Raw genomic sequence first — 15,742 nt, forward strand, 5'->3', positions numbered from 1 at the left:
ATGGGAAACATAGTTCAGTGACAAAGATAGACACTACCTCAAAGTAAAAGGCTGGAAAAAAATTTTCCAAGCAAATGTTTCCAAGAAACAAGCTGGAGTAGCCATTCTAATATCAAATAAAATCAACTTTCAACCAAAAGTTATCAAAAAAGATAAGGAATGACACTTCATATTCATCAAAAGAAAAATCGAACAAGATGAACTCTCCATCCTGAATATCTATGCTCCAAATGCAAGGGCACCTACATTCATAAAAGAAAACCTTACTTAAGCTTAAAGCACACATTGTACCTCACACAATAATAGTGGGAGACTTCAACCCCCCACTCTCAGCAATGGACAGATCATAGAAACAGAAACTAAACAAAGACACAGAGAAACTAACAGAAGTAATGAACCAAATGGACTTAACAGATATCTGTATAACATTTCATTCTAAAACAAAAGAATATACCTTTTTCTCCACACCTCATGTTACATTGTCCAAAATTGGCCATATAATTGGTCATAAAACAGGCCTCAACAGATACAAAAAGATTGAAATAATCTCATGCAGCCTATTAGATCACCATGAACTAAGACTGGTCTTCAATAACAACAAAAACAACAGATCACCCACATACACATGTAAGTTGAACAACACTGTACTCCATGATAACTTGGTCAAGGAAGAATAAAGAAAGAAATTAATGACTTTTTAGAATTTAATGAAAATGAAGGCACAGTAGGCCCAAACTTATGGGACACAATGAAAGCAGTGCTAAGAGGAAAACTCATAGCTCTCAGTGCCTCCAAAAAGAAACTGGAAAATGCATACACTAGCATTTTGACAGCACACCTAAAAGCTCTAGAACAAAAAGAAGCAAATATACCCAAGTAGAGTAGAGGGCATGAAATAATCAAACACATGGATGAAATCAGCCAAATAGAAACAAAAAACTATACAAAGAATCAACAAAATCAGGAGCTGGTTCTTTGAGAAAATAAGATAGATAAACCCATAGCCAGACAAACTAGAGGGCACAGAGAGCATATCCAAATTAAGAAAATCAGAAATGAAAAGGGAAACACACAACAGAATCTGAGGAAATTAAAAAAATCATCAAATCCTACCACAAAAGCCTATATTCAACAAAACTGGAAAATCTGGATGAAATGGACAATTTTCAAGACAGATACGAGGTTCTAAAGTTAAATCAGGATCATCTAAACAGTTCTATAACTCCTAAAGAAATTGAAGCAGTTATTAAAAGTCTCCAAAAAAAAAAAAAAAAAAAAAAAAAAAAGCCCAGGACCAGATGGGTTTAGTGGAGAATTCTATCAGACCATCATAGACTACCTAATACTAATACTGTCCAAATTATTCCATAAAATAGAAGCAGAAGGAACACTACCAAGTTACTTCTAAGAAGCTACAATTATGCTTATATCTAAACCACACCAAGACCCAACAAAGAAAGAAAACTTCAGGTCAATTTCCTTTATGAATACTGAAGAAAAAATACTCAATAAAATTCTCACAAACAGAATCAAAGAACACATCAAAAGGATCATTCATCATGATTAAGTAGGTCTCATCCCATGGATGCAGGAATGGTTCAAGAAATGGAAATCCATCAATAGAATCCACTAATCCACTATATAAACAAACTCAAAGAAAAAAAGCCACGTGATCATTTCATTAGATGCTGAGAAAGCATTTGACAAAATTCAACACCCCTTTATGTTAAAAGTCTTGGAAAGATCAGGAATTCAAGGCCCATACCTAAACTTAGTAAAAGCCATATACAGCAAACCAGTCGCTAACATTAAACTAAATGAAGAGAAACTTGAAACAATCCCACTAAAATCAGGGACTGGACTAGGCTGCGTACTCTCTCTCTATGTATTCAGTATAGTACCTGACGTTCTAACCAGAGCAGTCAGACAACAAAAGCGTGTCAAAGGGCTACAAATTGGAAAGAAGTCAAAATATCACTATTTACAGATGATATGATAGTATACTTAAGTGACCCCAAATGTTCGACCAGAGAACTATTAAGCCTGATAAACAACTTCAGCAAAGTGACTGGGTATAAAATTAACTCAAACAAATCAGTAGCCGTCCTCTACTCAACGGATAAACAGGCCGAGAAAGAAATTATGGAAATGACACCCTTCACAATAGCATAAAACACCTCAGTGTGACTCTAACCAAGCAAATGAAAGATTTGTATGACAAGAACTTCAAGTCTCTGAAGAAAGAAATTGAAAAAGGTCTCAGAAGATGGAAAGAACTCCCATGGTCATGGATTGACAGGATTAATCTAGTAAAAGTGGCCATCTTGACAAAAGCAATCTACAGATTCAATGCAATCCCCATCAAAATTTCAACTCAATTCTTCATAGAGATAGAAAGAGCAATTTGCAAATTCATTTGGAATAACAAAAAACCCAGGATAGTGAAAACTATCCTTAACAATAAAAGAACTGATGGAATCACTATGGCTGACCTCAAGCTGTTTTACAGTACAATAGTGATTAAAAACTGTATGGTATTGGTACAGAGACTGGCAGGTAGATCAGTAGAGTAGAATTGAAGACCCAGAAATGAACCCACACACCTATGGTCACTTGATTTTTGACAAAGGAGCCAAAACCATCCAATGGAAAAAAGATAGCATTTTCAACAAATGGTGCTGGTTCAACTGGCAGTCAGCATGTAGAAGAATGCAAATTGATCTATTCTTATTGCCCTGTACAAAGCTCCAGTCCACGTGGATCAAGGACCTCTGCAGAAAACTAGATATACTCAAACTAATAGAAGAGAAAGAGGAAGAGCCTTGAACACATGAGCACTGGGGAAAATTTCTTGAACAGAATACCAGTGGCTTATGCTCTAAGATCAAGAATTAACAAATGGGACTTCATAAAATTGCCTGTAAGGCAACAGACACTGTCATTAGGACAAAAGAGCAACCAACAGGTTGGGAAAAGATCTTTACTAATCCTAAATCTGAGAGATGACTAATATCCAATATATATATAAAGAACTCTAGAAGTTAAACTCCAGAGAATCAAATAACCCTATTAAAAAAGGGGGACAGAGCTAAACAAAGACTTCTCAACTGATGAATATTGAATGGCTGAGAAGTACCTAAAGAAATGTTCAACATCCTTAGTTGTCAGGGTAGTGTCAATCAAAACAACCTTCTGATTCCACCTTACATCAGTCAGAATAGCCAAGATAAAAAACTCAGGTGACAACAGATGTGGCACGGATGTGGAGAAAGAGGAACAGTTCTCCATTGTTGGTAGGATTGCAAGCTGGTACAACCACTTTGAAAATAAGTCTGGAGGTTCCTCAGAAAATTGGACATGGTACTACCTGAGGACCCAGCTACACCATTCCTAGGTATATACCCAAAAGATGCTTCAACATATAACAAGGACACATGCTCCACTATGTCCATAGCAGCCTTATTTATAATAGCCAGAAGCTGGAAAGAACCCAGATGTCCCTCAGTAGAGGAATAGGTACAGAAAATGTGATACATTTATATAGTGGAATACTACTCAGCTATAAAAAACAATGACTTCATGAAATTCATAGGCAAATGGATGGAACTAGAAAATATCCTTAGTGAGGTAACCCAAACACTTTAAAATAATACACATGGTATTATTTAGTGATAAGTAGATATTAGCCCAAAAGTTTGGAGTACCCCAGATACAATCCACAGACCACATGAAGCTCAAGAAGAAGGAAGACAAAAGTGTGGATGCTTCATTCCTTCTTAGAAGAGGGAACAAAAACATTCACAGGATGAAATACAGATACAAAGTGTGGAGCAAAGACTGAAGGAAAGGCCATCCAGAGACTTCCCACCTACGGATCCAGCCTGTACATAGCCACCAAACCCAGACACTATTGCAGTTGCCAAGAAGTGCATGTTGACAGGAGCCTGATATAGCTGTCTCCTGAGAAGGTCTGCCAGAGCATGTCAAATACAAAGACAGATACTCACAGCCAGCCATTGAAGTCAGAACGGTGTCCCCAATGGAGGAGTTAGAGAGAGGACGGAAGGAGCTGAAGGGCTTTGCAACTCCATAAGAACAACAGTACCAGCAAACCAGAGCTCCCAGGGAATAACCACCATCAAAAGACATGGACAGACCCATGGCTCCAGCTGCATATGTAGCAGAGGATGGCCTTGTTTGGCACCAATGAGAGGAGAAGCCCTTGGTCCTACCAAGGTAGACCCCTCAGTGTAGGGGCTTGTCAGTATGGGGAGACAGGAAGGGGTGGGTGGATGGGTGGGTAAACACCCTCATAGAAGAAATGGGAAGGGGAATGGGATAGGGGGTTTATGACTGGGAAACCAGGAAAGGGGATAACGTTTGAAACATAAAAAAAAAAAAAATCCAAGTAAAAAGATTTAATTTGTGCAGCATCATGTCTAGAAGGCACCATGTTGAAGAAGGTGACCCAGTATTTTGTCTTTTACAATTAAAAATAATAGTTTTGAGAGAGAAGGAGAGGGTGAGGGAGAGGGAGAGGGAGGAGATAGGGAGGATATCTATCTTTGTTTGTGCATGTAAGTTCAGTGCCTGTGGAGGCCAGAAGAGGACTTTGGATCTCCTGAACTTATGTTGTGGGAATTTCTATTTCTGTGATAAAATGCCATAACCAAAAGCAATTTGAGGTGAAAAGGGTTTGTTTCATCCCACTGCTTGTAGTCCATCATCCAGGAAATCAGGGCAGGAATTCAAGACAGGGACTTGGAGGAAGGAGCTGCTGCAGGGGCCATGGTGGAGTTCTTGTTCCCTCTGACTTGCTCATATACCGCAGGTTTACCTGGTCAGGCACAATACCACTCACAGTGGAATGGCCTCTAACACCTCCATTATCAATCATGAAAATGGCCCATATGCCTTCCTACAGGTCGAACTTGGAGGCAATTCCTCAGCTATGATTTTCTCTTCCCTGATGACCATAGCTTGTGTCAGGTTGATAAAACCCAACCAGGCAGGGTAAAACAGAGGTAAGCCTCCTGATGCTAGGAACCAAATTTGAGTCCTTTGTAAGAGCAGAATCTGCTTTGAACTGCTCAAGTATCTTTTTAGCCTCATTTGTCTTTTTCAGCCCCTTTCCTGATGTTCCCTGAGCCTTAGGTATATGGGTTGTGTTGTAGATGTACCAATTGGAACAGGCACTCTAGAGTCAATTGCTCTGTACATCTGGACCTTTTGTGTATCTGAATACTGTCCTCTGTCTGCTACAGTAAAGAAGCTTTTGATGAGTAGTGAGAGCTACATTACCTGTCAGTGTAAGCATAAATATGTAGAATGCAGTTGGAAGGTAAATAGAGTTAAAGAAATACAGTACTAAGTTCTTCTCTAGGGTCAAGGCTCTCTATGAGCCTTGAACTCATGGCTATAACCAGACATGGGTTTCCTTTTGGCTTGCTTAAGTCCAGTTAGACAGTTGTTAGTCACTTCCATGATAATGGTACCACTCCTGCACCACCAGGGCTGTTTTCTGGGCTGGCTGTTGTGGTTACAGGTTTTACACTGGATAGGAACATTGATCACTGAACTCCACTGCAGCTTTCAGAGCACCTTCTCAAGGGTTCTTAAGGGTTCTCTGGAAGGTCAGTTGTGTTAGATGGCATTTTGTTGTCTTTGTGGCGCGTGCAATAAATGATAAGTGCTAAAGAGGCAGAAATTTGTGAGGGAATGTGACTTTGGGGGATGAGAGTTGATATTCTTCATAATGTTGGCTTAAGAAGATAACTGAGCAGTAACAACTACAGGAAGCGAAGGGCTCCTAATGGAGATCTCATGGGGCATTTGGTGTATACCTAAGTGTGTCAAGGAATAGCACAGAGGCTGAGGGAGAGTACTGGTAGGAATGCAGGGATGCTTGGGGTGGAGTGAAGGTAATGTATCAAGCAGGGCCTGTGCATTGTTGTTAGGATGAGTCTCTGATTACAATCGAAAAGCTTACAAGGGTTGTGGAGGGGAATCGATACAATGTGTCTTGTGTTTACTTGGCTTATTCTGACCCCTGAGTTGGGAGTAGATAGAAAATAGGCAGGAGGCTTTTATGAATTTGTTGCCTATATTCAGAAGAACTCATGGAGACTAAGTCTGACAGCATTGAATTTGGAATTGACATGGTTACCTTATAGATGGTTATGTATGTATGTATGTGTATATGTGTGTATGATTGAGAGATATGTATAGAGGGTGATGGGGAACTGAGAACAACTGAGTGATTAATGGTAACAGTTCGGAGCCTGAACAGGTAGAAGAATGGATGTAGTTTGTTATGTTTCCAACAATTAGATAAAAGTTCTTGTGATGATCCACCTTATGCCATGTATTTCTTCAGAAGTATACATAAATATGTCTTTAAGATGATAGTGTCCATAGTTATATTTTATAGTGAAAGAGGCTTTTTGCCAAGACTTCTCTAGAACTCCCTGTGGAAATATCAATTGCTTTTCTTGGCTCCGAGGTATTTTCTGAATAGTGTAATATACTACATCCCAAATATGCCATTAAGGGATTTGAAAGTTTGTTAAAACATGTGTGGCAACTGAGTACTGTCACTTAAGCCCAGTCAGAGTAGCCAAGAAAGGAAGAGCAGCTCCTAGCTGGACTCGTTGACATGCATCAGAGCCAAGCAGAGCTCAGGTGCAGTGCAAGAGGGGATTGTCTCCTGGGCACAGAGCCTCCAGCTGACACTGTCCCAGCGGCCCTGGTTTCTGCACATGTGTGGACAGAGGTGTGCTGTGTGAGTCCTTTAGAAAGGCTCTATTATGTCAGGGTGATAGCAACCCTGTGCTCATAGGGGACATTACAGTGTCCTCCTCCTCTTTTTCTTCCTCTTCCTCCTCTTCTCTCCTTTTTTCTTTCTGGAATTGAATTTTCCAAATTCAATTGCTCTTTTTATAAAATTTAAAATAATTTTTTCAAAAGATGGCCCTTATATCCATATGAGTTTTTTTTTTAATATCAATAAAGAGAGCTATGTAATATCTTGTGTGGAGTTTGGGTAAGCCAGCATAATGGAAATGTTACCTGGTATTTTTACTTAGGATTCCATTTGAACCTTTTGGTTACAGGGAATTTTTCTGTTTGCTCCTCAGTCTTGAAATACAGCCCATTAATTTTAAAAGGAAGGGAAGAAAAACCTAACACACATCAGTTTTGAAGTGACCAGTTCTTCTTAATTCTGGTGAGTTTCATGTGCTATTTGCAGTTGATCTAATTTACTTTCTCAGTGGAGATAATTGCTCTCGTTTTTGAGTGATAGAAAGGTACAGTACAATGCTGAAAACAACCAGGAAATGTCCCTGTAAGTTGCTGCCAGATGTAGGCTTTCCCTTCTTTATCTGGGCTTTTGTGAGTTTTTGTGCTAACACTTGTTTTCAAATTGGGAAACAGTGAATTTTCTATTTACATTGAGACTATATTGGAAACTGGAATTACAATTTAAACACAAAGGCCTAGATTTCTTTTAGAAAAGAATGTATTTTTAATGTCTTCCAATTTTATTTTCTCACATTTGTATATGTATTTGCATCACACTGTGGTCTTTTCATTTTGAGAAGAGCACTTGTTGATGGTTTTCCTGATGTTTCACAAGGACATTGCAGGATGGCCATAGCATCATGCCAGTATGCATTTTAATTTTGTGACTCTTAAAATGAGCTAGTTCGTTCATTTCTGCTCTTTTTGATCATTTTTTTAAACAGCTGATTCAAATTTTACTCTACCAGAAAAAAAGGAACAAATATTTACTGAGGATGTTTTATGTGCAAACATTGTGGGAAATTCTGGGAGGTACAATAATGAATATTTCTTCATTAGCTATCTGTGGACGAGTGAAATGTCAAAGTGCCTGCTCAAGGAAGCTTGTAGTGAAAGAGTAACAGAGGCTAGCGGTGGTCAGAGGAAGGCCAGAGAACACTTCTTAGAATGGGAGGTCAGCAGAGGACCATTTGGCAAAGAACTGAGTTTTGAATTTTAATTATTTATACACAAAGTGAAGAGATGGTTCTTGTTCTGTGAGATGTTTCTCACGGTCGGTGCTAGGTGTATGAAGTTCATCTAAGTCTGTCTCTCATCCAGGAAGGAGATGTCTCTAGGGAGTCTGGGACCAAAAATGCTGGCTGGATTTAAAACCTTAACCCTAAGTTCATGTCTCAGCCCTTGACTCTTGGTTGCTAAAGGGTTGCCATATCTGAGCCTTCCCTTCTTTCATGAGATGGTGCAGCCTTGGGTGCTCTTTCCTGCACCACTTAGGACCACTGTGTGAATCAGATCAGCTATTGTGTGTAAAACACAGGAAGATTTGTCAGGATGTGAGTTCACTATGATTCCCATAGTCAAAATTATATATATATATATATATATATATATATATATATATATATATATATATATATATATATATATATATACTCTCTCCTCTTATTGGACTCTATGTCTTCCCACAACACTATTTTCTACTGACACAGCCTGGGGCACTGCTGATAACTGCCAGACTGTGGAGTCACAAGTCTGGATCCCAGTGCTCCAGTCTCCGGATCTCCCTTTCCAGCTGCCCCTCGGTACTCCTTCAGATCTTGCACTTTCCAGGCCTTAAGGCAAAACGTGTCTCCCTTTATGTTCGAATTGTTCCTAGGTTTCAGTTTTTGTTCCAGGCATCTCAGCTATATCAGTTCTCACAATGTTATGATAATTTAATAGTTTATCCCCATTTTAAAGATGGCAGACCAAGACTCAAAGAGTGGAATTTTCAGTTAGCTCTCCTGGGAAGCAGCAGAGCTTCAGCTGGCTGTGGAGCATGCCCAGTTCTTCCCTGTCGTACAGACCTTACAGAGTAGACTCAGCAAAAGTCATCAGAGCTCTTCACATTGGCATCTCCATACTTCCTCACTCTGACTGTGCATCCCACCATTGTTCTCAATTCCTAAGGGACAACTTAGGTTTTCTCTTGCTCTCTTCTTTTGAAAGTGTCTCCCTCTCTCAGTTTGGACTTCTTTCATTCATATATTTATCCCAAGGCAGGGGAAGCAGTGTAGTCAACTAAACTAGGGCTTGGAAGTCAATGGAATGTTTTTTTCTTTATCCCATAGTCCTAATATAGCTAAGAATGGGCTGGACCAGTTTTCATTCCTCCCCACAGTATATTGCTGTTTATTCTGTGCACATTGATATTTTCAGAGTTTTAGCTTTTTACCCCCCAGCCGTAGTTCTATAAAGATATATCCTTGAGGGTTTAACTTGTGTTTCTCTGAAGTCTAATGGGGCTGGGTGCCCTACATATTTATTGACTTGTTGACATTTCTATTCTTGTCAAGTAACCCTAACCTCTTCCCTGCTGTTCTAGTAGATTTTCTGCCTTTTGTGGATATGTAGGAGGTCTTTATATATTCTAAATGTAAGCACTTTTGTGCTTATTTTTTAAAAATTTCTTTTGATATCTGAGGATAAAGGGAAGGTTAATTTCCTGTTGCGTGTGGTATATGTTTGTTTGTATTTGTGCATGCGTGTTTGTATCTGCATGTGTGTGAGTAAGCAGCATGCCTCTGTCTATGCACGTGGAGTTTAACGTGTGTGTGTTCTTTGATTGCTGTCCACCTCATTTTTTACATGTGTATTTTATATTTATGCACATATGTATATGTGTAACAACATTGTGCTGTTCTTTAAAATGTTAATATTCCTTTAGCTTCCTTTATCAGATATGACTCACATTCAGTTTGGAGAAATACTTTGTAAGTGATGATGTATACTTAGTCTTATAAAGAGTGGACAAGAGCTGTGGTACTTTTCTTTGTAACATTTGGTAGATCCAGATATTGTTGCTAGTTGGGCCTTTCTACTTTAAAACTCTTTCCTAACCATCTTACGACTTTTTGGTTTTAGGAATCAATAGTGATCATTCCCCAAATCCAAGTGGAAGTAGCCAAATAGTGATTCTTTTATTTCTTTTGAATTTAACTGAAGAAGTTCTTCAAGGAAGAACTTTACTTCATCAACTGTTTGGATACTGAGATGTGTAGGTTGTATAGGAAAGCTAGGTTAAATGCTTACAGTTGATTAAGGCTCCCCAGAGAACCCTTTCATGATCATTCTCAAGCCATTTAGGCAAGATGCTCATATCGTTTAATAGTTTCTTTGTTGTTCCAGCAAGAAAAGATGCTCAAGGTATATCTTGTCTATGTCCTAGTCCAGACCTAAATTAGCCATGTCTCCAAGGAGTCCTGACTCTAACCACAATGTAATGTGGAAGGATTCAGAAGTGTAAGGGTTTTTATGTCTTGAGAGCTCATGATGATCTGTCCCCCACCATGCCTTTGTTTTATTCTTTCTTTTTGGTTGTCGTGTTTGCAGGTATGTGTGTTTAAGTGTGTGCTCATTCATGCTACAATATGTATGTGAAGGTGAGAGAACAGCTTTGGAGAGCCAGTTCTCTTCTTCCACATGGGATCTAAGACTTACCCCAAGTCATCTCACTGACCTGTGATTCATTTATTTGTGTCTTAGATTAGCAAACTAGAATAAAGAAATTTTAAAATACATATTTATATTTTAGTTGCACAGTTTTAAGTGACTTGGTTTATTCATGAAATCCCATTATAGCATTGTTTTTGCTTCTGTAGTTCTGAATGTAATACCTAAAATAGTAATATATCTTCTCTTCTTTGTCTGTCTCTCTGTCTCTGTGTCTCTGTCTCTGTCTCTTTCTGTCTCTGTTTCTGTCTCTCTCTCTCTCTCTGTCTCTCTCTCTCTCTCTCTCTCTCTCTGTGTGGGGGGGTAGTGGGGATTTTAGGTTGATGTCAGATTGTTTTGCATGGCTACTTTTTATCTTTGAGTCCAAATTCCATTGCTTCAGCCAGTTGGCCTCAGGGATCTATTTGTTCTCTTTCTCCCTCTTTTCCACTGTCATTCCTCAAGTTGCAAATGTGTGTCACTATATATCTAGCTTTTTATGAGTTTTGGGTGTTTAAATACAGGTACTTGTATTTGTATAACAGGCATTTAACTGACTAAATTATCTCCCTAGCCTCACATATTCATTCTTGAGTCTAGTGTATAAAACAGCGTTTAACTGGGTTAGTTTTGTAGTGTACTATACAGCAGGATTGGCTAAAGTGCTAGAGTACATGCATAGTGTGTGTCTAGAGCCAACTCCCAGAGCTGTAGATAAATGGGAAAATGTACCATAGAGCTAATTTTATTGCGTTCTGGTTATTGTTTTCAACTAACCTCTTCTTTCCAGTAGTGATTTCTTGATATTTGTACACATAGGCCAAAACACAATTCTTTAACATTTTTTCGTATGATGCATTTCGGTCATATTCTCTTTCCTTCCCTCAACTTCTCCTGTATCTCCTTCCTCTCCCTATTTACTGTACTTTATGTTTTTTCCCTCCTAAAAGCCCCTCCCCCCAAGAAAACCTTAAAACTAAACCAAAACACTACAAAAGCCACCCCCTCCCAAACAGACTGGTAGTCCAATTTGTGTTGGCCAACACTTCTGAGCATGAGACCTATACTAGAATATAGTTGATAAACACACTCATTGTCACTCCATTGAATAAAACTTATTTTCCCCCTTCTAGAAACTATAAATTGTAAATATCTTCTTGGCCAGAGGTGGGACTTTGTTTCCAGTTTTCCCCATCTTACTCAGAATTTGTTTGGCTTGAACTTAATGCAGGTCTTATGCATGCTGTCACAGTCTCTGTGAGTTCTTATGTGCATCAGCCTTGTGTCTGGAATGCTCTTTCCTTGAAGTTGTCTATCACCTCAAGCTCTTAGAATATTTCCAACTCTTCTTCTGCATAGAGCCCTGAGAGTTGAGGAGAGGGATATGATAAAGATATCCCATTTAGGTAGGATCCTCTGAAGTCTTTCACTCTGCACATTTTACAGTTGTGAATTTCTGTACACCTAAAGCACAAATAGAAGGATGGATGGGTGAATGGATGGATGGGTGAATGGATGGATGGATGAATGGATAAATAGGTAAATGTTAATTACCGTCTACCATTAGAAGCAGCTTCTCTGATATGGGTTCAGTGATACATTGATCTCTGAGTATAGCAATATATCATTAGAAGTCATCATATTATTATGTTCATTTAGGAGAATAGCAGTAGTAGGTTTTCCCCTATGGCCTATGTCCTGTCTAGATTCCTGGCCTCAATAACAGGGCTATGGGTCCTGTTTCATGGAGTGGGCTTTAAATCCACCCAAAAGCTGTTGGCTACTCCCATAACATCTGTGCTACTATTGTGCCAGCAAAGTACAGTTCCTAATACATGGTTGGGCAGAATCATGCTCATTTCAGAATCTTTATATATGCTCACATTCAGAGAAAGATGTGAGGTGGGTCAGTCTCTATTTTGTGTTAAATCAGAATTCTGGTTCTGAATGTAATATCTTCTCAGTAGTTTGTGGGAAACCAACTCAGTTTTGAAACCAGTAATGGCAGAAATCGACACACAGTAGAAACTAAGGCATAAACGCTTTGCCTACTGTCTTTTTAGAAAGCTGGGTAAGGTGGCATGTGCCTGTGGTTCCCTATTTCCATCTCAAAAACAGTAAGCAAACAATCCTCTAACCCTCCTCTCCCCAAAAAACCAAAACAAGGTTTTGGGAAGAGGGAGCCAGGGAGGAAGGTGAGGGCGATGGAGGTTGTTTGAGTGTGACCTCTACCATGTAGTCTTTTGTTGTCCCCGAATTGTGATTCCTCTGTGATAAAACAGTAGAACAGTGTCTGGTTGTAGTCAGCCTGCCTGGCACTTAGGATGGGCACATGCTTCACCCGCTGGTCTGGGAGGCTCTGAGCAGCTTGCATTATATGACCACTGTTTGAGGATGACTGTGGTCAGATGCTCCTAAATGTTAGTGAATTTCTAGGTTTATTTAAACCAGCTAAATGGTTTTGCTGTCAGTCTTTTTCTCTGTAGCTTACTTACTCTCCTTCCTCTTCTTGTCCCTTTCTCACTTTCCCCTCTCCTCCCTTTGTCCCTGCTCTCTTCCCCTTTCTCCCTCCCTCATTGGTCTTTCTCTTTCCCAACTGTCTCCTCTCCTCCCCTTTCTCTTACTTTCTCCCTCCTTTCCCTCTAGAGCAGAGGTTTGTCAATCTTCCCAGTGCTGTGACCCTTTAGTACACTTCCCCATGGTGTGCTGACCCGCAACCATAACATTATTTTTGTTGCTACTTCATAACTGCAATTTTGCTACTGGTATTCATTGTAATGTAAATATTTTTGGAAATAGAAAATTGCCGAAGGGCCCCAACCTAGAGATTGAGAATCACTGCTCTAGATTCTTTATGTAACCCAGACCAGCCTTAAACTCCTGATTCTTTTGCCTCAGCTTTTCAAGTACTGGGATTACAGGTCTATGTCTCCACACTCAATGTTTTTAGTGATCTACTTTGGGACAGGTATGTATTTATGTGTGGACATACAGGATTTATTTATGTTATGGCATATAGGATGTATGTGTAAGGCAAAGGGGAGAGGGAAGAGGTTTTTTTAATTGAATGTCAGTGTAATGCATCTTCACTTACATGTGCTCTTGTAGAAAAGAATATGGGAAAATCCTGTTTTTAGGTTACTGCCCTTTTGAAAAGTTAGTACAAACTAGCTTAAAATTAATTTCCTAGTAGTCTCAAATTTAATTCCCATGCCTCAGTCTCCTGAATACTTGGTGTATATAGGTGTGATCTACAACTCCAAGTTTATTTTTATTTTTGAAATAATTGTTAAAAGGCTTGATTCTGCTCAGAAAAAACTAACCATTAAATATGAATTTTTCTGTTGTTATAATTTCATAAAGCCATTTTTCAAAATTTAGATATATTTTCTTATAGTTATTATGACTGCAAATTTTTTTATAGTATTTCACTCTGATTTCCTACATGAACATTATAGCATTAATCATCTAGAGATAGTTGTAGCAATTGAAAACCATAGCATTGGAGTATTGTAGGAAGAATTTATTAACTTTTCTGCCCTGTATATGATGAATCTTTCATTAAGCACAGTCCTCATGTGATTTACTTAGACTATTGATCTGCTTTGCTGTATATTTTGAAATCTGGTTAAACTCAGTAGGCCCTTCACAAATATAAACACATTGAAATCTTGCTTGGCACTCTCTTCAAAACAGTGCAGTGCTGCTAGTAACCCGGCCCTTTCTCACATGCTTTAGTATCCCAACCAGTTTGATTTCAGGCCCAATGCAAGGAATTAAGGCTTTAAATAATGCAAAAATATTTAGTGTATGTGTGTGTGTGTGTGTGTGTGTGTGTGTGTGTGTGTGTGTGCGCGTGCGCGTGCGTGTGTGCACGCATGTTTGCGTAAGTACCTGCCTGATGAGCATAGATGCCTCTGGAAACTAAAAAGGGCATGGAATGGAATCTGCTAGAATAACAGGCTGTGTTACAGCCTCATGTGGGCGCTGGGAACCAAACTCCAGTCCTCCATGAAAACAATACATGCTCTAAACTGCCACATTGTCTCTCCATCCCGAAGGCCTTATATCTTTAAGAGAACATTTTAATAAACTTACAGCTTATTTTGTCTTTTCCACAACGTCTTATGGTCTTGGGGCAGCACTTGGCTTTATCTTGGTTCCTCTGACTTTCTGGTGTGTTCTTAGGCTCTGTCTTTGGATTGTATCCTGAAGTTCTTGGGCCTTGTGGCCACATTTGCTTTTTCTTTGTTGGTTTTGAATGTCTAATGTCATCAGCTTTATTCTAGTTCCCAATATCTTCTTTCCTGCTAGGCTGAGTCTGTGGGTGAAGGTTTCTATTCTGTTCTATTTGATTCACTGAGTTGTTAATTTCCAACATTTCTGTTTGCTTTTGTTGTTGTTGTTGTTGTTGTTGTTGTTGTCGTCGTCGTCTGTTTCCAGAATCTCAGTCCTTTGCTGATGTTGTCTTCCTTGTTGACCTTTCCATCCATATTGCTGGTGATCTCATCCATTTTGCTAATTTTTCCCTCAAGGTTGCTGACTCCCATTTTCAGTCCTGGATTGAGTTTATCTGTATTTATCTTTGAGTTCACTGATTGTTTTCACCAGCAAACTTTTGAAATTGTCATCTAGCACGTTATCCATTTCAGTGTTTTTGATTTCCGTGTTTGAAGAGCGGTGTCTTCTTGGAGGAGCCATGTTACTCTGCTTTTTCATGCTCCCTGTGTCTCTGTGCTGTGCTTTGTGCATCTACTGGTCTGAATACCTCTGTGAATCTTCTTAGGGATTTTTTTTTTTAACTGAGAAGCCTACGTTTTAGGGATCAACTCCCTGTAGCCATCCAGAGAAGGGAAAATTTGCTTTGGATGATGCCTCTATTCCCCTCTAGTCTACCCCTCCGTTTGGTTTGTCTTGGCTAGTCGGCTTTTGGGGTATTGCTCTTTTTTTTTTTTTTTGTACTGCTCAGTGTCTTATCACTGTTTTTACATTACTGAAGCTGTTTCTTTCCTCTCTTTGGGACAGAACCTGTCTCCTTATTCTGACTTTTCTTCATTTGGTCTCAAGGGAACAATGTGGATTCTACCATCTTATCTAGAAGTTATTATTAGGGGTATCCATGTGAAACACTGTGACATATCTGGCTGAATTCTTTTATCCTTTTCTAACATGCTGATTGCTTCTATGTGATAAAATTTCATGAAGCAGCATGGAACCTTCAGGTATTCAAAGTCTTTGGGAGAGGGGATGA

General features: G+C 39.1%; 1 protein-coding gene across 7 annotated transcripts in view; it reads left to right on the top strand.

Annotated features, from left to right (window-relative positions):
* Positions 1–15,742, top strand: part of Dis3l2 (DIS3-like 3'-5' exoribonuclease 2) — a 382,468-nt gene that overhangs the window by 90,736 nt on the left and 275,990 nt on the right. The window contains exon 3 of one of the 7 annotated variants that reach the window (XM_039083981.2): positions 7,137–7,225. The exons of the other annotated variants lie outside the window; for them this stretch is intronic. The gene's annotated coding sequence lies outside the window, so the exon portion shown is untranslated. The remainder of the gene's footprint in view (positions 1–7,136; positions 7,226–15,742) is intronic. 7 annotated transcript variants of the gene reach the window in all.

Source organism: Rattus norvegicus, chromosome 9 (assembly GCF_036323735.1).
Source record: "Rattus norvegicus strain BN/NHsdMcwi chromosome 9, GRCr8, whole genome shotgun sequence".
NCBI lineage: Eukaryota > Metazoa > Chordata > Mammalia > Rodentia > Muridae > Rattus > Rattus norvegicus.